Source organism: Neofelis nebulosa, chromosome 16 (assembly GCF_028018385.1).
Source record: "Neofelis nebulosa isolate mNeoNeb1 chromosome 16, mNeoNeb1.pri, whole genome shotgun sequence".
In the NCBI taxonomy this organism is placed as follows: Eukaryota; Metazoa; Chordata; class Mammalia; order Carnivora; family Felidae; genus Neofelis; species Neofelis nebulosa.
In genome coordinates this window covers 16,014,722-16,038,681 of record NC_080797.1, presented here as the reverse complement: position 1 = coordinate 16,038,681, position 23,960 = coordinate 16,014,722, and the positions used below count along the sequence as shown (strand labels likewise).

The 23,960-nt window shown below is 59.8% G+C and overlaps 1 protein-coding gene across 3 annotated transcripts in view; it reads right to left on the bottom strand.

The window, feature by feature from the left end:
• Positions 1–23,960, bottom strand: part of RBFOX3 (RNA binding fox-1 homolog 3) — a 427,350-nt gene that overhangs the window by 300,836 nt on the left and 102,554 nt on the right. For all 3 annotated transcript variants that reach the window (XM_058704179.1, XM_058704181.1, XM_058704178.1), the window contains exon 2: positions 20,353–20,528. The gene's annotated coding sequence lies outside the window, so the exon portion shown is untranslated. The remainder of the gene's footprint in view (positions 1–20,352; positions 20,529–23,960) is intronic.

Genomic DNA, 23,960 nt, shown 5'->3' with positions numbered 1-23,960 from the left:
GTCTGAAAACAGGTGTCAAGAAGGGCACCCACGTCATCTGATTGTCACGGGGATGGCACGATAGCGTGTGTTAATACGTAAGCCCGGCATCGACGCCTGCCACGGGGGACCCCTCCCTCTGTGCCCAGACGTCCCCCCCAGCCCGGTAGGGGCCATGCCGTCAGCAGACCACAGGGGCACCTGGGGCCCGCACTCCCAGCCCCACGGAGCTAAGAGAGCCTCCTCTTACATCCCTGTGGGGGTGGGGGTGGGGGTGGGGGTGGCGCATGGGGACAAGAGCACTGAGCTGGGCCGGGCAGCCCAGCTCCCCGGGAGGTGGGCAGCTTTGAGCAAGTCACGCTACCTTCTGGGTCTCAGATGTGCCGTCTGTAAAGTGGGGGTGATTACGGGGGCTGCTTCGCGGGGTTGTTCGAGGACCCGAGTAAGTTTCTGCAACGGTCCGAGGCACAGACAACCAGCCACTTCTGGAGCATCCTGGGGCCGTGTGCTTTGCCTCCCTCGTGACCGGGAGCCGTGTGGCCAGCGGGGAGGAGAAGGGCCGGCATCTCAGCAGGACCACCCCCCTCATCCTGGGCTCAGCAGGAAGAGGGCAGGGACAGCCCACGGGAGGCTGGCGGGAGGCGGGGGTGTTGAAAAGAGAACGAGGACCGGGAGGGTGGGGAGGCCTCCCGCTATGCCCTTGATGCTGGGAAGCCTGCACCTGTACTGAGGTCACGGACGGGACGTGGGGCCACGGGGCGCTGCAAGAAAGTGGGCAGGGGGTGCAGAAACGTGAGGACGCATGCGGGGCACGTGCGAATGTGCGCAGGCGTGTGTATGTGTGGAAGTGTTTGCGCGGGGAAGACGTGTGCTGATGTGCGTGAACGCGTGCTGACGTGTGCGGACGTGTGTGCGGACGTGTGTGCGGATGTGTCAGTGCCCCTGCGACAACAAAGATCCAGAGCCTCCCCTCCCTCGAGGCTGCACTATCACGACGCACTCCACCCCTTCCCCCAGCACCTGGAACAAACAGCAGCTTCATAAGAAGGGGCAGGGTGCGGTGAGGGCCTCGAACGGTGGCTGACGGGGACCAGCGACCTGACTCAGTCCCCAAGGGCTCGGGTCCAGCATCCCAGAAGCCCTGGGTGGACAGCAGGCCACGTGCTCCGGGGAGGGGGCGCCCCGGGTCCTGGGGTGGGAAACCGACGGCTCTCGACCACCACCGGCCATCCAGGAGGGCAGTTCTCAGCTGCCAGCCTCACACCCCTCAGCCCCTGTGCACCCTCTGACCCCCTAGCCCTTGCTCTCAGAGGGTCAGCCGCCCCCAGGAGGTGACACCCACTCACCCCAAGCCAGGACGCACCATTCTCCTGGTCCACCCGGTCCTGCCTTCAGAGAAAGGCCAGCTGAGAGAGGGAGGGAGAGGGCTTGTCCCGCCTGGGGCAGCTCCTGCCCGGCCCCTCCTCTCTCATCTGAGAACACTGCCTTCCCCTGCCCAGCCGACCGAACCCTCAACCCCCAGCCCTGCAGAAGCCTGCCCCCAAGCAGAAGGGGCCCCAGGAAGGAAGCCCAGGGGAGGAATTACCGTCGCCCCAGACAGCAACAGTGCTGGGCAGCCGAGAACTCGGTCGGGCCCTGCTCTCAAACAGGGTGCTCTAAACAAAGTCTGCACACAAGGGTGGCCGGGCCCTGTCCTCAGGAGGCCGGGTCCGGAGGGTGGAGATAAGCAACATACTAGCGAACAAATCCCCATGGTTTCTGACGGGCGTCTTGATGCCCAATGTGACAGCATCAAGAGAGGCTGGAGGGGAGGAGAAGGCGGGGCCACTCAGGCTGATCCCCGAATGCACAGAGAATTCATCGCGAGGTGAGAGTCACGGATTCCCTGGGCACCACAGCACCAGGGCCCCGTGCAGCCCGCCCCACCGCCAGAGAGGACCCCCATCTCCCGACTGCACGGTCTCTGTAGCCCCCAGACCCGGCCGAACGCCTCCCCTCGGCGCCTCCAAGGCCTGCACCCAGGTTTTAAGTCCCCAGGACCTCTCCCACCACATCCCACACGCCCGACCCGCTCATGGGGCTCACGGGGACAGTGGTGTCACCTCTGCGGCGTCGCAGGGTTCTGAAGCTGGCTGTCTGAGTGTTCGTTCCCGTCTTGTCTGGGGCACATGGGACACAGGGGCAGCTGGAGGGGGACAACCGGGCCGAGCGGTTAGGACTCTGCCATCCACCCACCCCTCGAACGCCAGACTCCGTGTCTCTCCAGGAGCCGGGAGTCCTGGGGATCCCGGTGCAGTCAGAGCTCACAGGGGTTGATGGTGTGGAGGCAGCGGGAGCTCTGGGCTGGGGGACACTGGTGAGGGGTGGGGCCGTTCTGCATTCCGAGAGGGTCATGTCCCACACACTCTGGAGACTCCTGGTCACCAGCTCCTAAGGTCGGAGAGTAAGAGCCCTCAACACACGGCAGATACCGGGACACCTGTTCCGTGAAAGCGGGACATCCAGATTCTGGTGGTGTGGAGGGGACTTAAGGAGGAGGGTTATGGGATTCGGGGCCACAGTTTTATCTCCTCATTCAGCAAACAGGCTTTCTGTGCCGGAATCTGCCCCCCAAATTCTGGTGCTTCTTGGCAGCCAATTGTCCATCAACATACAGACGGATAAACAAAATGTGGTCAATTCATACAAAGGGATAGGGATCTTCCTCAACTTACGATGAGGTTAGGTCCCGCTAAACCCACCATAAATTGAAAACAGCGTAAGTCGAAAACGGATGCCAAGCACCTGACCTACCGCCACAGCTCAGCCCAGCCTCGACGCGCTCAGGACACTCACGTTAGCCTACGGCTGGGCGAAAGCATCCTGCACAAAGCCTATCTTGCGATACGTGTGATTTGCTGAATGCCGCGCGGAAGGTGACAAACAGTGGCTCTATGGGGACAGCATGGCTGTCACCGAACCGGCTGCCGACCCCGGTGATCGCCGGCTCACCGGCGGCCGGGCTCCCTGCCCAGCATCACGACCGAGGACCGGACCACGTGTCACCAGCCCGGGAGGAGATCCGGGTTCAAAATCCCGAGGAGGGTTTCCACTGAACGCGTGTGGCTTTCACACCCTCGCAAAGTCGAAAAATCGTCACGTCGGACCATCGGAAGCCAGGGACCATCTGAGTTGCTCAGCTACACAGAGAAATGAAGAGGTGACATGCACTACACGCTCCGAAAGGCACGTTGGCCCCGTTTATGTGAAATGTCCAGAGTACGTGAACCCGTGGAGACAGAACACTTGCCAGCACGGGGGAGGGGCTGAGGGGTGGCTGCCGATGGGCCCTGCTGATCCCAGGGTCCCCCTGGGATGAAGAAAGCCCTCTGGGGCCAGGCGGAGGTGATGGCTGCACCACAAACACCACGAAGGCTCTAAGTGCCACCAACTCTGACTTTGAAATGACAGACAGTTGGTTTCATGTTATGTAAACTTTACCTCAATTTGAAAACGACGCCTCGGAGTCTCCTGCTCCCACTTGAGCCCAAAGCTCCATCCTCTCTGTCCCAACCCCGGCAGCAACTTCCCAAAAGGACAGTGGTCCATCCTTCCCCACACGACTGCCACGGTCTGCTCCCCAGAAACCACCCGCATCAGGTCCAGTTGCCGCTCCCCAGGTAGGGCACACGGGACTGCTGTACCAAGACTCCAGCCACCCAGCCTTACCTCCCACACTCCAGCCAGCCTCTGTCACCCTCTTAAAAAGCTGTGCCCTTTCTCGTCTCCATGCCTTTTCTCTGTATGCCGTTCTCTAGCCACCTCTCTCTCCCCAGAAAACTCCAGTGCATCCTTCAAGACCCGGCTGAAAAGCCCTTCCAGTGGGCCCCCAAAGCATCTACCGTACCTCTCCATAGCTCTGTCCTTGGCACAAAGGACGGATAAGCTACAGCCTGACTATCTCCTGCACGAGGCAGCAGGCTCCCCAGGGGCAGAAACACATCCTGTTCGCCTGGGACCCCCGGGACCTAGCATGGTGCCTGACACATCCTTTCACTGCACAAATACCACGGGCGGCCTGGGACTCGGTGAAGAACGAGTAAGAGAGGAAAACAGTACGGAGGCTTCTCAAAAAACTAAAAATGGAAATGCCATATGATCCAGTAACTCTACCCCTGGGTATTTACCTGGAGAAAACTAAAACACTCATTCAAAAGGGTATGTGCACCCCCATGTTTACTGCAGCATTATTTACAACAGGCCAGATGTGGAAGCCCCCCACGTGTCCACCGACAGATAAATGGATAAAGAACATGTGGCGTGTGTGTGCGCAACGGGATATGACGCAGCCATGAAAAAGGACGAGATCGTGTCATTTGTGACAACGTGGATGGACCCAGGGAGTATTATGCTAAGTGAAATACATCAGAGAAAGAAAAACACTATAGGATCTCACTTATATGTGGAATCTAAATTTTTTTTTTTCAACATTTTTTATTTATTTTTGGGACAGAGAGAGACAGAGCATGAACGGGGGAGGGGCAGAGAGAGAGGGAGACACAGAATCGGAAACAGGCTCCAGGCTCCGAGCCATCAGCCCAGAGCCCGACGCGGGGCTCGAACTCACGGACCGCGAGATCGTGACCTGGCTGAAGTCGGACGCTTAACCGACTGCGCCACCCAGGCGCCCCTATATGTGGAATCTAAAAAACAAAGCAAACAAAAGGCACAAACAGACCCATAAACACAGAGAACAAAATGGTGGCTGCCAGAGGGGGAGGCGGGGACGGGCGAGATGGGCGCTGTCCAGTTTCACGATGCGCACGTGCCCCTGCCTCCCAGGGAGAGCCAGCCGAGCTGGGAAAGGGGAGAGTGGAGAGAACAGGCCACCTCTCCAAACGGTCCCTCCTTCTTTGAGCCCTGGTGGCATTTCCAGGGGGAGCTTCACCACTGAAGAACCACAGCCCATGTCTACGCTGCACACCCCTCCCATCACGAGCACACGGCTTGGGCACGCCCATGGCAGGCAAAACTTGCTCTAGTGGCTTGAATGGCACACCCCCCCCCCCCCCAAACCTCACGTCCACCCAGAACCTGAGAATGTGACCTGATTTGGAGCTATGGATCTTAAGATCCCAGCTTTAGAGCAGGCCCTAAGTGCGATGGCTTGTGTCTTTATAAGAGAGTGGAGAGGGAGATCTGGATGCAGAGACACGGCGAGAAGGCCACGTAAAGACACGGAGGCACAACGCTGCACACTGCGGACTACCAGCGGCCCCCAGAGGCTGGGAGAGGGGCCCGGAGCAGATCCTCCCTTGGAGCCTCCCGAAGGAGCCAACCCTGCCCGCACCGGACCTCGGACTTCCGGCCTCCACCACTGTGAGACCACTAGACGTGTTGTATGAAGCCCTCCAGACCGTGGTGAGTTCGTTACAGGAGCCCCAGGAAACTGACAGACTCGCTGACATTCCAAACAGTTTACCACGTTCATTATCTGCCTCCTCCTTCTAGAGGGCACCTTCTTACGAGGGCAGAGGTTTCTGCCTCTTTATCCAGCAAGGGCTCCCAAGCTCCTACACACAGCCCACCACCTGGTGACAGATGAGTGACGACAGAGGGATGAATGCCAGCACACAGGCTGGGGGCCAGTCCGCCACACCCTGAACCCCGGCTCCAGCATCTACCAGCCGCGTGACTTTGGGCAGGTCCCCAGTCCTCTCTGAACCCAGGGTTCCTCTTCTGTGGGGCGCAAATAACAACAGCCACTCCCCCGTGGCGCTGGCGTGTCTGGGACACGGTAACCCCCCATCGTTAGCCGTCAGAAATGGAGTCACTCTAAAATAAATCAACAGTGGGTCCCCATGGGGGCCATTGCCCCTCCCCCAAGGGGGGGGCGGCGTGTCGGGGGGCCTGTCACACCGGGTGGGAGGGGTGCCGCAGCATCCAGCAGGCGGAGGGGTGGAGGTCAGGGATGCTCTCCAGTCTCCTCCCAAACGTCCACAGAGCCGGCTGAGAAGTCCACAGAGGAGAGGAAGCAGGACTTCGACGCCGAGTAAAAGCGGGGACACCGAGTGACACATGTGGAGAGGCTGTGTTCCTAAGACGAGGCCAAGACCTGACGCAGTGGCTGCCCGGAGGTTCTACAGCCCGCAGGCAGGGGCGGTCTGACCCCCGCCTCCTCTGGAGGCACGAAGGCCACCACTATTCCCGCCACGGTCCCACAACCAGTGACACCATCGGCGACAGGGACACCGTTTCCCAGGGCCACCCTTTAGATACGAACTCCTCCTGGCTTCAACGCTGAGGCCCCGGCAGCCTCCGAATACCGGAGGGAGGTTTGCCGCCGCTCTGCTGGGCCCAGGTGGGGAGGGCTCGTCGCCGGTGACGCACCGCAAGCCCCTCGCTCCCACTGCGCCACAGGCGGGACGAGTCTCTTTCCTCTCGTCCAGAGTGCTTCCAAAGCAGCAGGCACGGTGCCAGGGAGACGTCAGCGACCGCCTGCAGAAGAAGGGACCGTCCGTGGCGGACGGGCCTCCACGCCCGCCCCGTGCACCCTGCACGGTCCGCAGCTTGGGGAAGACACCCGCCAGGGCCGAGAACGGGTACGACAGCAGGAAAGGAGCGTAGCGGGGCCGCGGACCTCAGCCCACAGAGGAGGCTGCTGGGCCGCCCGGGCCCCCCCCATCAAAGCCTGGTACGTGTGTTGGGGCGGCCTGGGGACAGGCAACAGATTCCCCCGCAGACATCTGCCTCAGGAGCAGGGTGCTGGCTGCAGACTGGGGTGGGGGGAGCCCACTGCAAGCTGGTGACTGCCACCCGGGGGGGGGGGGGGGGAGGGAGGGAGGCGGCTCTTTTTATAGCAAACAAACAAACTGTTTTGCTTTAAGAAGCCAAAAAGGAAACAAGAAAAAGCAAACGAGCAAGGAAGCAAGAAAGAGAGTACGTTTCTGCCAGCTACCGGGAGAGCACAAGGAGCCATCTGGGTTGGCCGAGGGGAGAAGGCCAGGAGCCAAGCACGCTGAGGCCAGGGCCCCCCTTCCGGGGCCCCTCGGACAGCCGGGCACCAGGTCGCCAGTGCCAGCCGGCCCCAGCGACGCGCCGGGCCCAAGGCCACGCTATGTGGGACTCACCCCGAGTCCTCGCAGGAGCCCAGGGAAGCTTCCCCCGTCTCCCAGGTGGAAGGGCTGGAGCCTCAGCCAGTCGGGGAGGCCGCCGGCCAGCACGCGGGACAGCACGGCGTGGCCCCTCCCTCCACGCTGCCGTCCGGCTGCCGGTCCCGAGCAAGCCCTGAGCGGAGCCCCCCCTTCTTCCTCGTCCCCTTCCCCATCACCTCCATCACCTCCATCCTCCCTCTGGTCTTCCGAACCCTGAACCGGTTCACGGCGCTGTGACCCTCCACCGTGGCCTCCGAGGCCGTCCCTCACCGACGCGACGCGGGGCTGACATTATGTGTCCCTTCCCCACTGCCACCGTTCACGCAGTGCGCCGAGCTGCTAACCAGAGAGAGTTCCATCCCGTCACACACGGCATGGTCTGTTTATAACCCCGGAAACATCTTTATTATTATTTCTCTCCCCCCGCCTCCCCCCTCCAGAAACAATGTCACACGATCCTGAGTGCACGCCGCCGTGGGGGGCCGTGGGGCCGCGGGCCGGGGCGCTTCCTCCGGCCCTGCCCGGCGAACAGATGGCAGTGTGGGCGTTAGGCACCAGCCTCCTGGCAATCGGAACATCTGTTCCCGTTAGAAAATGCTAATTGCCATCAATCAGGACAGCACCTACCCACATTTACATGCAAGCACACGCAAAAAAAAAAAAAAAAAATACATCTAAATTTCTTCAAGCACAACACTCCCTGCATGACAACTAGGCGGGTCTGTGCCTTCACCACATGAGAAGTAGCCGGGGGGGGCCAGCCCTCATCCAGAAGGATCCAACCTTGACCACCCCCAGCCTCTCCAGGACCGGCCCCTGGAGCCACATCGAGGAAAGAGGTTGGGGAATCCCTCGGCCTCTCGTCTGCCCGCCCCGGGGGGTGGACATGGGGTCGCTGGCTCTGCACCGCGAGGGTCGGGTCACCCGAACAGAACTCCTGCAGGGAGCAGACATTCCTTTGAGCTCTGGGTTTGCAGGGGCTGGCAACCTCTCTCTGAGCCTCGCAGAAACAACCCGGCCAAATCCTTCAGCCCAGGAGTCTGCTCCGTCTGCAAATCTGAGGGGTGGTCCAGAAGTCTCCCTGCCCTAAGTGCTTATGCGGAGATGCTCTGCAGTTCTGGAATGTTCCAGCCCCAGGTGCCCTTGTGTAGCAGGCCAGGGGTCGGGTGGGACCACGCGCTCGTGGCTGTTCTCCGTCCCCTAGCCCTGGGTCCCTCGGGCCAGCACTGGGTTGAGACATCGCGTACTTCCCCAGACCTCGGTGATCTGGAACGCTCCTGGGAGACGGGGGAGAACTGCAGAGTGGTCTGCAGTGGTTCAAGATGCTGACGACATACCACAGGTGACGCCCTGCCAGCAGCCTGAGGGCCCTCCCCGCTTCCGGAAGGTGGGCTCGGAATATCAGCCTATTCTGTAACAGGGAACGAGGATGTTCCTGAAAGCCCTTCCACACGCCCACACGCACACCCCGAAGAAAGCAAGCGAATTTGCTCATTTTTCTCCTGGACGCGGGTGCTGTGGCCAGCCGTGGCTGCTACGAGGCCCAGGGACTGGTTTGAGGGGTCAGCTTGTCCTAACAAAAAGGGGTGTCTCGCGGCCGATGGGTGAGGCCCAGGCTCCCTTTGCCTTGAGGATCGACGTCACCAGGTGGGAAGGAGGGCCTCCGGGGGCTCCAAGCTGGCAGGTGGGGTCACAACCCGTGTTGACCACATCCCGACAGTGTAGAAACGGGGTCTGTGAACTGCACGGCCCAGGCCCACCTTCACGCCGCAGGAGATGTGTATCCAAGATGCATGGCGGGTCTGTTGTGGCATGTGGTTAAGAGAGCCGTGGGTCACCCCTCTCCCCATCTTTAGTTCCCCAAAGCAAGGTGTCTTTGTCAGAGGTCTTAGGTGATGAACAGAAAACAAGGAGCTGGGCTCACGGAGGGAAGAGACGGAGAAGGAAAGGCGGGAAAATCTCATGCCGTGTTGCCAATTTATTCTTCTTTTAAGTAGGCCACTGTAGGGGCGCCTGGGTGGCGCAGTCGGTTAAGCGGCCGACTTCAGCCAGGTCACGATCTTGCGGTCCGTGAGTTCGAGCCCCGCGTCGGGCTCTGTGCTGACAGCTCGGAGCCTGGAGCCTGTTTCCAATTCTGTGTCTCCCTCTCTCTCTGCCCCTCTCCCGTTCATGCTCTGTCTCTCTCTGTCCCAAAAATAAATAAAAAAACGTTGGAAAAAAAAAAAAAATTTAAAAAAAAAAAAAAAAAAAAAAAAAAAAAAAGAAGGCCACTGTGCTCAGGGCCTGATACAAACAGGGAGGATGCTGGGGACACAGCCACATGCTGTCCGTGAAGTGTGTCCCAGCTGGACGCCGTGGCCAGCCTGCCTGGAAAAGGAAGGATTGCAAACCCCACCAGGCAGCTCCTGCTCCTGGCTGTTCCCCAGCTGCGAAGGTGGGTGGTGGTACCTGTGCCCCACATCGCACCCCCCTCCCCCCCGCCAGGCTCCGTGGCGGCCAGTCGTCAGGATCTAGTGGGACTTCATCCAGATCCGGCCCATGCCAGGCTCTGTGTCCTGTGGGCCACTTTAACCGGGCTCATTACTCTTTTTCTCAAAATTCAGTCTTTCTCTCCACTAAGGTCTCGGGAGTACTCCTGGGTGGAGACCTTGAGCGGGGTCTCCAGAGTCTGTCCTCCCCCCCTCCCCGCCCCCGGCCTCCCCCATCCTGTTCTCTGAGCCTCCGATTTCTCCTGCAGCCCAGGCCCGGCTCTGCCCCGTCCGAAGCCGTCGTGGAGGCATGGAAGTTGTGGCCAGAAGGAGCAGCTGGACAGTCACCAGCTGTGGGAAGGCGGGGGAGGGGGGAACAGGAGCCCACGGAGAGGCAATAATGTGGGTGGGACAGCCAGGACACAGGCAGGGGGCAGGACAGGTTCCGGGGGGCGGGGGCCAGACCGTGGAAGTCAGAGTCAGATGTCACAGGCCCCCCCTCAGTCCCGACCGTCACTCCACAAGGCTCCTCTGGCATATTTCCACGTCCCTTCCTGGCTGTCCTCCTTCCTCTTCTCCTTTCCCACATCTTAGCTCTCCCGCCCTCGCGCGTTTGCCGAGTCCTGAGAGCTGCCATAAGCCTCAGCTCAGCAAAGAAACACAACTGTGATCGTCTGCCCTGACCACCCCGATAAGATCAAGAACGGACGAAGTTTTCAAAATCATCTGTGCAATATTAGCAATAACGAGCAATGAAAATAAACAAAGACTTCCAGAGAGAAAGAGGGGATGGGCAGACGGACAGATGAACAGACACCCACACGTACGTATACGCGTAAGAGACGCACGGAAGAACGGACGGACGGATGGACGGATGGATGGATGCACACGCACTTGGACGGATGAAAGCTACAAGGATGGACGAGTGGATGCACAGATTGGTGGACACACGGGTAAGTCGTCTGTACACCCTGCCCAGTGGGGAATGGGCAGGGTCTGCCACAGAGGAAAGGTGTGCAGACACAGGTCTGCTGTCACAGCCCCATCTGGTGGTTCCTCTGTCACACCTAGAGGGCCACATGTGACCCATGATTCAACTGTTCCCAGAGTTAGGGGAGAGCATTCCAAGAGGTACAACTAAACCACCGTCCAAACGCTGTATCCGGGACGTTCTATGGAAAGCCTTTCGGGAAACCTACCGCGTGCAGAGCTGGGGGGGGGGGGGGGGGGAACAAGGCAGCAGCAGAAGCCGGTGCCCTTAAAACCCAAGAGGAAGGGGGACGAGCAGAGGAGGGGAGACAGGGACCCAAGAGAACCTCCATGGGCAGAGAATGAAGGAGGGCAGCCCCAGAGCCCGCTGCGCACGCCTCCCGGTGCCCTCTGCACGGGGGGAGGGACAGCAGCTGAGGACAGAAAGCAGAGAGGGTGAGGCTGGGGCCATGCCAACCTGGTATCCCTCCCAGGGGGCCGTTCCCCCAAACCGAGGACAATAGGCAGGCCTTCAGGGACCCTGTGGAGACAAACACAGCGGCCATGCTGTTTTGGGAGAGAGATGCGTACCCTTAAAAAAAAATTACTGTTTTCAGATCATTTACAATTCACAAGAAATTCCAAAAACAGTGCGGGAAATTCCTACGTACCCTTCTGTTATAGGCTGAACCGCGTATCCTCAAAACTCACATGTTCAAGCCCTAAGCCCCAGCAGCACCTCAGAATGTGACCATATCTGGAGACGGGGCTTTTAGAGGTCATTACATTAACCCACCCGTGGCTGGTGTTCTTTTGGAAGAGGAGATCAGGACACAGACACGCACAGGGGGACGACCCTGTGAGGACACAGGGAGAAGGTGGCCAGCTGCGAGCCCAGAACAGAGACCTCGGGAGAGATGGCCCCGGCCACCACCTGGATCCTGGACATCCAGCCTCCAGAACCACGAGGCCAGCCGGGCTGTGGTCTTTGTCACGGCAGCCTCGGCACAGTAGAGTCCCCCGCACATCCGACGTCACCGAGGCACGTTCTCGAGGCAGGACCCGCTCTGGGCGTGCTGGCCCATGTCACAGCCTATTTGAGATGTGACGGGTACCCTCTCCAGTCAGGCCTGCTCAAAGCACCTGTGGTGAAGGGCTCTGTACGTAAGGAACGGAGATGCCATACGAGAGGGATTACTGGGAAACACGGAATAAAAAAGACAAGATACAAAGCCCAATTTCTCACGAATGGATCCACGAGCTATGAAGTCACTCTCATAAACGACTCTCCGTGCTTATTCCCAGGCCCTGCCCTCATCTTCCAGGGACCAGGGGCAGTGGCTCAAGGGCAGGCTCTGTCCACAGACCTCACCTTGAGCAGCTCTCTGATTTGTAAATTTTTATCAACGTTGATTTTTGAGAGACAGACAGAGACAGAGTGCCAGCAGGGGAGGGGCAGACAGAAAGAGAGACACAGAATCCCAAGCAGGCTCCAGGCTCCGAGCTGTCAGCACAGAGCCTGACATGGGGCTGGAGCCCACGGACCATGAGATCATGAGATCATGACCTGAGCCGAAGTCAGACGCTGAATTGACTGAGCCCCCCCAGGTGCCCCGAGTAGCTCTGACTTGGATCATTCGAGACAGGCGTGCTGAGCCAGTGCTGTCCCCAGAGAGCCATGTGGGTTCCAAGTCTGGACGACCCTGGGCGAATCCTTCATCTGTGGCTCAGTTTCCTGGGGGGAACTCAGCTCATCGGGTTGTCACGAGGATTCACACGGGCGACACACGTCAACCTAGCGACGGGAACCTCGGGTGGAGGGTCCGCGTGCACGTGTCACCCCAGGACACCCCCCTGACTGGTCTCCACGCCATCGATACGTCAGACTCTCCAGGCCTCCCTCGTGAAGGTGTTCCAGGACAGCGCTGTTTGATCTTTCTTGAACTTGGGCCTATCTTCTGATGGCTTCCAGGGCCTTCCGTAACGCTGACATCCTGATGAACCCCCACTGGTAGCTGCAGGTGGCCACACCCCACGAGCCTCCTGCACCTCCAGCCGGCGGCACTCAGCAGTGCCCGGCGACACAAGGTCACTCAAAAACGCCATCTGTCCAATCTCCACCTCCTCTCCCACCCCGGGGAAGCAGAGAGAACTGACTCTGTCCTGCCTGTGTCTTCTCTCCTACACGCGCACACACAACGCGAAAGCTGGGCCAGTCCCCACCTCTACCTCTAAAGTAATTTTTCTTCCTGAGACATTTGCTGACCCTCCTTGTCTGCTCTTTGCCCCACAGAACACAGATGTCTTTGAAAGCGCCAGGCCTAGGGATAGTTAATGTATCCTTGCAGACTGGATTAAAAGAAAGAGTTTTCTCCCAAACCATAAAAACCCTTGCTTGTCCGTTTGTCCGTTCACTGCCAGCCTGCGTGTCCATGCAGAGACACAAAGTGAGGGTCCCACGGAACCAGATGGGTGCCCGCCGGGCAGCGGGATCAGCAAAAAACAGTGACCCACAAACCCTCATGGCCCCCGGGGTCATAACCCAGTTTGAACCCAGAATCGGTGACATGGGACCGGCGTGTGGCTCCGCCTGGGACATCTTTAAGTCACACGTTGCACACAGCAACTCTGGGTGACGGGACCCCTCGGGTCCTGCGTGCCCACGGGTGTCGACAAGCATCCTGGGGCATGAAGATGGTCCCTCCCTCCCCTCCATGCACCTGTTGACGGCAACAACCGTTTCCCAGCTCAGCCTGGAGACACGGCCCTTATCCGGATCCTCAGCCTCTCGCAGGAAGACGATGAGCCGCCATCAGGAACAAAAGTTTTCCCAGGAGGCCACCTCACTCACGTTTGACTTTTGCATCCGTAAACATCAGGACAGCTTGTCCCCAGGCTCTGTCTTCTGCGTGTGTTCCTCCTTGTCCCCAGTGCCGTTTGGCCCTCTCTCTAGTGTCCTTGTGCCCGCCCCCCCCCCCCCCCCCCGCGTACAGGGTCCCACTGGCTCCCCCGGGTTTTCCCCCCTCACCTTCCCCCTCCCGCCTCCTTCCTGCAGGGAGACCCTTGCCAGCAAAACAAAACCGTGTGACCCAGACTTGGACCAAAAACGGTTCATTTTCAGGCCTAGATTTGGGGGGAGGGGGAGGCTGGCCTTTTAATTCTGGGTTTTTGTTCTCAAGACCGCTGTCAACAGTGGGATGGCGGGAGGTGGGTGGAGAAGAGCAAGTCGGGGACACAAGGCTCCCAGCCGATGACCCCGGGGCGCCGGTGCCTCCTGCTGTCGGTTAAGGAGGATCTGTAAGCTTGGGGAAGGGTTGCATTGAGAAGGCTCGTCTTACAGCTCAGGGTCATGCTGGCCTTCACTTCCTGACTGGCCTACAGGCATCATTGTCTTTAAAAGGACAGACGAGAGGGGCGCCTGGGTGGCTCAGTCAGTTGGGCGCCTGACCAGCTCTGGTCGTGATCTCGTGGTTCACGAGTTCAAGCCCCGCATCGGGCTCTGTCCCGACCGCTCGGAGCCTGGAGCTGCTTCGGATTCTGTGTCTCCCTCTCTCTCTCTGCCCCTCCCCTGCTCGTGCTCTGTCTGTCTGTCTCTCTCTCTCAAAAATAAATAAACGTTAAAATGAATAACAATAAAAGAACTGGTGAGAATCCTAGTGTCTGAGTGGAATCCATGGGGCCAGAGGCAGTGGGGGGACAGCTCAGTGCCTGGGCTCACTTTCCTCCCAGCAGTCTTGGGAGATGCAGTAGGTGGGATTTTGTCCCTCTGACCCCCCCGAACCCATGCATGTGATCTCATCTGAAAAGAGGGTCTTTGCAGATGTGGTCAAGGGTGAAGATGAGAGGAGGTCCCACTGGAATGGGGTGGCCCCGACCCAACGGCCGGTGTCCTCACCGGACAAGGGAGATTTACAGCACACACGCACAGAGGGCATCACCATGCGAAGGCACAGGGCCAGGCAGGCACAGAGTGGAGGAGAAGCCACGTGGTGATGGAGGCAGAGGATGACACGATGGGTTTACCGGCCAGGGAGCGCCAAGCACTGCCGGCAGCCACCAGCATCTGGGGGAGGGGGCGCGGCCCCACTGACACCTTGACTTCAGACACCCAGCCCGCAGCACTGTGACAGGATCTGTTTCTGCTGTTTTAATCCCCACCCCCAGGCTGTGCTCCCGGGTCAGGGCAGCCCCAGGGCCGCCTCAGGGTTCACCCTCCCGAGGCTGCGGGCTCTGGGGCCGCGGGGACCAGGCCCGCTCCCGCGAGAGGGCTGCAGGCTCTCCAGACGACTGCCATCTGGGGAGGAACAGCAGAGCCTGCCTTCCAGCACCAGCACTGAGGCTGCATCTGGAAACTCTTCTCACCTTTAATTGTTTCTAAATGCTCCAACACACTGAGTGACTAATGGGCTCTAATTGGACAGCTCCTGGGGCGGAGGGAGGGCAATGCTCCCACCGGGCGCCTGTCCAGGACCCATCCAGCACCCCCCCCCCCCCCCCGCAAACCAGGGCAGCTCACTCACAGGGCTCCAAAGCCACCAGGAGAAAACACTGTCCTGCTCTTCTGTTGTCTTACAAATGTCTCACCAGTGCCCACAGTAGTAGGTTTATCCTTCAACCAACACAAATGGGGCAAAGAAAAGGAAAGCGGGGAAGCCAAATGTAGGTGGGATGAGACATCCCCGCTGCCCCCAGGTTTGTGAGATCTGTCTGGGACAGACACAGGGGCTCCCAGAGACAGAGCTGCACGAGTTCATTCCATGGATGCTAAGGACAGCCGGGGAAGATTCCAGCCACGGCTAAACCATGGAGGAAGGGGAGGGGAGTAGGGGAGGCAGGAGGGAGGGCTCCAGGTCCCCCTCCTCTCCCTTCCTCAAGGGCACATGCCCGGAACCTGTTCCAGAAACGAGGATTAAAGCTGATCTCGACACCCTTCCCGGATCCTCCTTTCCAAAAACATTCAGCCATGAAAGAAAAGAGGAACCACGGATGTTCCTAGAAGGATCCGTGTCTCCACAGATTGGCTCAAGCTACGGTCTTCGAGAGCAACTGTCGGGTACAGGAGGAAGTCAGGTGCCCCTGAGAGAAGGCGGAAACACCACGGCACCGATCAGGTGGCCTTACCAGCTCCACCAGCAGCACCAGGACCTCCTCATGCGTGGCAGGAATGTATCAACTCCAAGTGTCAGAAAAACATCCCATTAGCTTCTGGCGTAACTAGATAAAGCCACGCTCTCCCTCTCCCCACCACGGGGGGGACATTTGCCTCGATGCTCTAGAAAGCTCTGTGTGCATTAATATTGCTGATGCGGGCAGCCTCTGCTTCTGCTTGGCCCCCCGAGGATGCCATGTGATGGATTCCAGTTTAACAGCTTTTAAAAACAAGCAGACAAGAGACGGGGCGTGATGGATGGCACAGGAAGCGCGCCCATTCGGGGATGATTTATGGGAAGTTGCATGTTGCAGCTCCAGGGTCCGTCCCCAAGCGGGGGGGGGGGGGGGGGGGGACGGCCGGGGTAGACAGACGGGTTCTCGTGCTGAAGGGGGGCAATGCCCGACGTGCACCAGCTGCACAGTTACGACACGTTTGCCCTCTGCCCCACCACGAGCGCAGCAGCCCCTGCTCTCGGGCACACGCCGCCCCCACGTGTGGCCGCGTTTAAAGGAGTTGAAGCGGCACCTCTGGCCGGGCCAAAGCCTTTCTTCTTGAGCAGGAAGCGTGAGCTCTGGCTGGACCGTCTCCTCCGCTGCAGGCTTCAGGGGCAGCCTCTGAGGGGCCAGAGGTCAGGGCAGAGGGCCTTGCTGTGTCTCAGCTTCCAGAACAAGGGCACCCCCCCTCCCCCCCGCCCCATCCAAAAGCATCTGGAGGAGGAGGAACCTGACACAGACGGAGGCCGGGTGGTTGTGGTTCCGAAGGATTCAGAGAACGGCAAGGGGGAGGGGAGAGGGCCGGACACAAGAGCCAAGATGCCCACCGTGAGTTTCTCCAGGTCACGGGTAAGCGGGCTTCCCCCTCCCCCCCCACCCCCCCACCCCCCAGTGACCTGAAGCACCGATCTGCCCCAGGCCTCCACCACTGCACGCAAGAAACGAATCTCATTTTGTAGCAGGTTAATTTCCACCCATGTTTTCAATAGGGACTCAGCATTTACTACACAGTAAAACCCAAACTGAATCCACGCCGGAAGGATGAGCCTTAAAATGGGATCTAATTCATGGGACGCTTTCCAAGGCAGAAGAGGTGTCCCCTCCCCGCCAGCAAGGACGCCCCTGCAGTGACGGGGAGCTGCGTGCACTAAATGGCCCCGCAGCCCCAGGGGATGGACCAGCCCCACGCGCTGCAGCACGGGCTCCTTCGGGTTCAGGCCTGCACTGACCTTGCCCATGACTGACCCCGGCGACCACCGTGGAAGGCGTGCGGGAGCGCCTCACGCCCTCTCCCCCTCACTGGCTTCCCCCAAACCTCCATCCCCCAGCTGGCTCTCCTCCTGCCAGCGGAGGCCAGGGCACGCTCCACCGGGCGTCATGAAATCACGGACGGGGGGGGGGGCCTCTGAGAGGGGGAGGGATTGGGATGCCTGCTGCCTCTCCCGATTTTCCTTCCAGACATCAGAGCTCGACGCACTGGGGGCCCAGGGGTGGGCCTGGCTCCCTCCGGAGGGCCTGTCTGGGTCCCCTCGAGAACAGTGGCTGGCACACCAGACCACTGCTCCGTGGGCCTGGCCTCTCCCTTCGGAGACCCACCAGTCGCCTGAAGTGGACTAAAAGGCAGAACACAGCCCAGCTTCCTCTGCAGGCTTCAAACTGCTCGGCACAACAGGGACACGCGAGTCTCCCCTGGTGCTTTCTTTCCCCTTGACCCACCCCCCGCCTCCCCCCGGGGAGGAAGGAGACTCCAAAGCACATCGCCCATTCCACGATGTCAGAGTGTGCCTTGGCATCAACGAGGGGAGACGCAGCTCCAGGCCCAAAGGGACTTGCACAGGCCCCACTGAGCCCCGAGTTTCCCAGACCTGCCAGCCGGGACCAGCCAGTCTGGTGCTTTTGGCTTTGACACCCCCAAGAATTTACCTTTTCACACAAAGCTGGGCCCTGCAATCACCTTCAAGGAAAAGCATCTTCTCAAGGGTCACCTGCCCACAGGAGGTCTGCACTCTACTGCTCTTTCCCCGGGGCAGTGCCACGGGCACTTGCTTAGACCCAAGATCCTGAGATTTAGGGGGCGGTGCATGACCCCAGGGTGGCTTGGCCCGCACTGAGGTCAGCCCCAAGCTGTGCGTCCACTATGGGTGGTTTTATGGTAGCACTGAGGGGACCCCCGGTCCCGAAGGATTCTGAACGTCCATGGGATCGAGACTTTTGGAACGGTCGCATGGCCTGGCTCCCCTGCCCAGCACAGCTGCAGTATATGACTTCCCTTCGCAGGCTCTCTAAGGGGTCCCCGAAGGTCTAGCAGTGATGTGACAGAATCATTTCCGTGTAGAAAGGTGGTTGTTGAAAATTCTCATCTCAAACACATCCCCAGACCCACCCTTCACATCCTGGGTCCGTGGCATAGCCCCCCCCCCCACCTCCCTGGGACAAGCAGGAACCTCCTTATGGTGGCCTTGCTTCTGCCCTGACCTCCTTCCCCATCCACTCCCCACACAGAAGGCAATGTCATCTGCACACAACTCGAGTCTGCTGATTCAACCCCTTGCTCAGAGGCCTTCCGTGGCTCCTACCATCGTTTATTTTCAAATTTCTTAATGTTTAACTCATTTTTGAAACAGAGAGAGAGAGAGAGAGAGAGAGAGAGAGAGAGAGAGAGAGAGAGATACAGACAGAGCATGAGCAGGGGAGGAGCAGAGAGAGAGGGAGACACAGAATCTGAAGCAGGCTCTAGGCCCTGAGCTGTCAGCAGAGAGCCCGACACGGGGCTCCCACTCACGAACTGCAAGATCATGACCTGAGCTGAAGTCGGACAGCGGTTCCTACCATCTTTAAGACAAAACCCCAAGTCCTTACCCCTGGCCTAAAAGCTTCTGCAGGTAGGCCCTACACCATCGGCCCTATCTCCTCCCACCCCGCTCCCCCCTGGACCCTGGCAGACCAACCTTCTTGCTACTTCTCCAACATGCCTCAGGGCCTTTGCACTTGCCAGGCCCTCTGTCTGAACTGCCCTTCCCAGGGCTCGGCTGGTTCCCTGCCTCACCCCCATCAGCCTCCAGGGCCTGCCCGGACTGCCCTGTGGGAACAGCAGCCTCTACCACCCTCGATTGCCTCTGACCACCCTTCTTCACAGCCTTAGCGCTACCTGACTGAGATGTGCAACTCGTCCCCAGCGGAGGATACACGGCAAGGACTTGGCTTTGTCGCCACCAAGCTGCAGCCTCCACAACAGAGTCAGCGAGTATGGGTCAATGACAGCACACGGACCGGTCGGGACACGATCAACCCTAGGCAAAAAGAGGGCCCCCAGACACCCCGAGGCAGAGGGGGGGCCCATTTGGATCGTGGGAAGAAAGGCAGCAGTGCGGACCTGGCAAGGCTCCTGTACCTTGTGCAGAAGCTGACGGCGTGCACGCTAAAGGGGTACTGGAGACGCCAGCCTGTGTCCTCGGCTCTCTGCCCAGAATTCCTATGGGCATCGTTTGCTCCGCCCAGAGAAGGGTCAGCACAGGGGCGGACTGCCATGCGGGGCCCAAGTCCCTCCTGCCCGGCCGTGGATGAGCCCCACCCTCCAGTTCTGTGCAGTTTCTTCGTGGGGACCGGGCTGCATTGACCTTCGTGGTGATGTAATAACCCTGGGTATTGTCCCTGGTTCCTGGGAGGTAACCTCTAAAACCTTTGGAACTCCCGAGGGATGGGAACGTCCTCTGTTATGCCCACACCCGACTTCACGCTGACTGGGTGACTCTTGAGTCCTTAGGCAGAGGGACCCTGATTGCAGAGCTGGAGCTTTCACTTCCCCGCTCAGGGGAGAGAGGGACAGGGAACACAGTCCAGTCTTGGGGCCAATGACATAATAGGACTCCGGTAAAACTCTGGACACTCCCAGCTCAGGCAGCTTTGTGAGGGGAGAGCACGTGGATGTGCCGGGAGGGTGAGCTGTCCTGACCCTGCAGGGTGAGGGCAGACTTGGTCCCATCTACGTGTGTCCCTTGCTACGGAAACGCAGCCGCGAGTGTGGCTCTTAGGTTCTGAGAGTCAGTCTAGCAGATTATCAACACGGAGGGTCACGGGAATTTTGTAGCCGGTCCATCAGAAGTGCCAAGTGGCCCCCAACTTGTGGCTGGCGTCTGAGGTGGGACAGGCCCTGAGTCTGCGGGGCGGTCTTTCGCTAACCCGCTAACCCTGGGGTCGCGGGGTGAGCTCCCGGTACAGCTGAAGCGTCACGGAGCAATCGTCCGGTCCCCTCTGGAGCCAGGTGGGGACACCAGAGCCGCTGGCCGGGCTGCAGGGAAACGTGGGCAGGGGAAGGGCAGACCCGACCTCGGCCTCCGCGGCAGTCTGCGCTGAACCCAGACGGTGGACGCTGCGCCCTGCCCACCTTCCTTCCTGGGATGGTAACTCTACCCCCAGGCTGACGCGTCTCAGGTCACAGACGGCAGGCACCCCTTCCCAAGTCAAGCCAGCACATTCCTGGGCATCTGCCCCAACGCTCCCCATGCCGACCCTGAGGCCATCCCGACCCTGAGGCCACGAAAGACGGAGGAAGCAGAAAAGTCCCCAGCCTGCAATCCCCTTGGGTCAATAAGATGTTTCTCAATCACAAATGCAACCTCCTCCCTGAAGGATCGGCGTGGTGGCCGGCGGCGCCTTACCTGGCAGTGGTGGGTGAGGTCTGTTTGGCTGCAGCAGGGAGGTGACGCCCTCCCTGTGGGATTCTTTCTGGAACGTTCCGGGGTGGAAGGCTGCTGGGAAATACGGGCGGGCGGGCGGGCGGGCGGGCGTAGTCTCGGCAGGAAAAGTTTCAGGTTCTCAGAGACAGATTCTCAACCTGAAGGAAAAGAAAAGGAAAAGATTTAAATGCCTTTGAAGCAAACATCTTTTTGACATCAAAGGAGCACGGGTGTTAGCAAACAAGAGAAGAGGGCGAGCCGCACGGCAACTGAGGCAACGGGTGGCTGCCTGAGGTCACACCCCAGGGGAACGCGAGGGGAACCTGTCTGAAAACAAAGCGTTGGGACCCCATCGCCAAAGGGCAGCTGGGCTGCCCCTGCTGCTCCATCAGCCCTCCCGCCGTGATGCCCCCTAAATGATATTTGGCCCCCCTGCCCCCCTCGCCCCCCAATGCTGACCCCACCCCGTCCGGTCTCGCCCGTCCCAACGCTTCCTGCGTCACCCACTGCAAACTCCAGGGCCCATCACTGCCATCATTCCTGAAACTCCCTTGTCCCTCTCTTTTTGAAAGGTGGTGCCACTCTCCAACCGTGTCCTATGTCATTGGGAGGAAACACCCAGAGCTGCTACAGTGACCTACAAGCCAGGCGAAGCCAGGTTTGGGGACCCTGACGCTTACATGCTTCGCCGGCCGGGGGTGGGTGGTGGGGGCGGGGGGAGGGCTGTCTCAGGTGACAAAGGCAAAAGTAACGCAGGGTCTCGCTGGGGCCATGGGTGCACAGCTGCCAGGTAAATCCTGCTCTGCCCACGGGACCCTACGCATGGCCTGCACCTCCTGCAGTCCCAGGCCTCCTGGCTGCCCCGCGCACAAGAGCGCCTCCCCCTGACCACGCCTGTGCACCCACATAACTGCGTAACTGCGTGGCTCGCCCCTCCCGGCCTGGGGATGTGTGGTAAGGTGGCCGGCCCCAAGCAGCACACCCTCTCAAAACTGACGGCCATCCCCTTGGCACTCCCTCCTCCTTCGCCCCCTGATTTTCCCCCAGGACTTCACAGCTGCCACCCCACAGATGCACCACCCTGAAATGCAAGCACCCCGAGGGCAAGCACTTGGGACCCCAGTGCCTGGGATGTGCCTGGCACCCGGTCGGAGCTCACTCAGTATGTGTCACGGGGATGGATGGATGGAGGGATGAACGAATGAATGAACAAACGAACCCCCCCCCCCCTTCTCCTCCACGCACACGTTCAGGCTTCTGTACAAGAGTGACCACTGTCTCCCTGGAGCCCGAATTCCCAGGAAACACAAGGGGGCTGGTGGCTGCTGTTTTGGATGGGGGGCACCTGGGCCTCGAAAGTCCTTTCTTGGCTTAATTCACTCCAACCCTGTGTGCGTGCCATCGGCAGGCAAGACAGAAAAACCGCTGGGGACATCCTCTCTGGCCAGCCCCGAGGGACCGGCTCTGGGGCAGAGTCCTGAGTCGGGCTGGCCAGGAGGGGCTCCCCCCAGCCCGCCTCAGGGGAGAGACTCCCACTGGCATGTCCCCAGAAACCCCACAACGGAGCTTTGAAAAAAGAAAAGACTACCAGTTTCTCTTCCTAAAATCCAGTCTCTTAAAAGGAGAACCACCCACATCCCCAACGGCAGGGCCAAGCTCCCAGAGTGGGGCCCAGGCACCACGTGGCTTTGCAGTGACCGCCCATGCCACGCACGGCACCGGGAGCTGGGCATCGGAGGGAACGGAAAACAGCCCCGAGCTCTGTGAGGCCACTTTTCAGTGGGAAAAGCAAGTGTGTGATCTGTGGTTCTAGGTCAGTGCTAAATGCAGTGACAGAGACGGCTGGGGGCAGGGCCCAGGTAAGAGAGGAGCCAGGTGGACGCAGAGGGCCCCAGGTACAGGAGGCTCCAGGTGGTGACCCAAGCTGGTGGGGCGGAGAAGGCAGGTAGGCAGGCTTGTCTTAGAACCAAATGCTTGATTCTCAGCAGCGGGCACAAAAGGCGAGGGCTGGAGTTCATTCTGCACCAGACCCACTGGAACAGGAGCAAGGTGGAGATGTGACAGTGCCCCTGGCAGGTAAACCCAAGACGGAAAGGTGGAAAGGTGACAAGGGACAGGGAGCAAAGACGGGAAGGGGAGAGGGGCAGTACAGGAATCCAGAGAGACCCCAAACCCCTCTGGCTCTCCACACTGATTGTTACGTACAATCCCTGAAATCTGGGCCACCTTCTCCAGGGTGATGCCTCACCCCCCATCCCCCACTCGCATGCTGAGCTGTGCACCCCGTACCCCGACTCTGCACACCCACCTCGGGAGCCCCGCAGGCCCAGAGAGGAGAGGTTACTTCATGTTGCTGGGCTGTGTGCTTGCTAAGACGGGGGAGCATGGGTCGTGGGCTCACGGAGACTGGACAGGGGTAGGGACGAATAGCCCAGTGAGCAGCCCTACCTCGGCCAGGCCTTGGCCTCACCATTGGTACAATTGCCCTTTGTTTCCTTTTTCCTTTTTTTTTTTTTTTTTTTTTTTTAATGTTTATTTTTGAGAGAGAGAGTGTGTGAGCAGGGGAGGGGCAGAGAGAGAGGGAGACACAGAATCCAAAGCAGGCTCCAGGCTGAGCCGTCAGCACAGAACCCGATACAGGGCTCGAACCCACAAACCGCGAGATCATGACCTGAGCCGAAGCCGGACGCTCAACCAGCTGAGCCACCCAGGCGCCCCACTTTGTTTTCTTAAATGGGCCACCGTTTAACAGCTTGTCCCTGACTGCCACTGCACGTTCTCCCCACTCCGCAGAACGAGGCACCATCCATTGCCCACAGTGCAGACGCTGGGGCCCTGGCCCCCGGATTTTCAGGGACACAGGACCCACCCCAGTGCAGTGCCCCAGCTCCCCAGCTGCCAGGGAGAGGGATCGGCCCCACCTCCTTCTTCACAGAACAGATGAAGGTAAGAGACAAAAGGCCAGGCAAGTAAGTTGCCATGAGGTCCCCCAAGGCCCCAAGGCCGGCTCCGGGAAAAGGGAGAAGGAAGGGAGATGAGAAGGCCCGTGGGGCTCACAGCGCACGGCGGCTCTGGCCTGTCCAGCTGAAGCCCAGGGTCAAGGCCACAGCCTGCTGTCCCAAACCCAGCAGGGGAGAGAGCTGCGTCTTCCTCCTCCTCGGAACCACATTCACTGTGCCCCACCGCATGCCAAACACGGTGCCAGGTACCCGCGGCCCTAACCTCTGCCAGAGTGTAGCCTGGGGGCCAGAGGCAGGCAGGGAGCCTCCAACTGCTGACCATCAACGTCAATGTCCTTGTGCCTCCTGCTGTAGGGGGCGGGGGACTCTGAGGCCCCCGACAGTCCAGAACCCCAGGGTCAGGACTCTTCCCCATCCTCTCGACCGACTTCTTCGGGATTCAATCCCCTTGCTTTAGTTGGGGAAGCCCTCAAAATTACTTTGGGGGTGGACAGAGGCTTAAGTTTCCCCGGAAGGCTGGACACAGGTGGTGGGCGCCCCAGAAGGATATGACACCGGAGAAGGGCCTGGAGCTGGAAAATACCAGGCGTGGTCCTACCAAGGGCAAGGGCAAGGGCAGGGAGCTGGCTG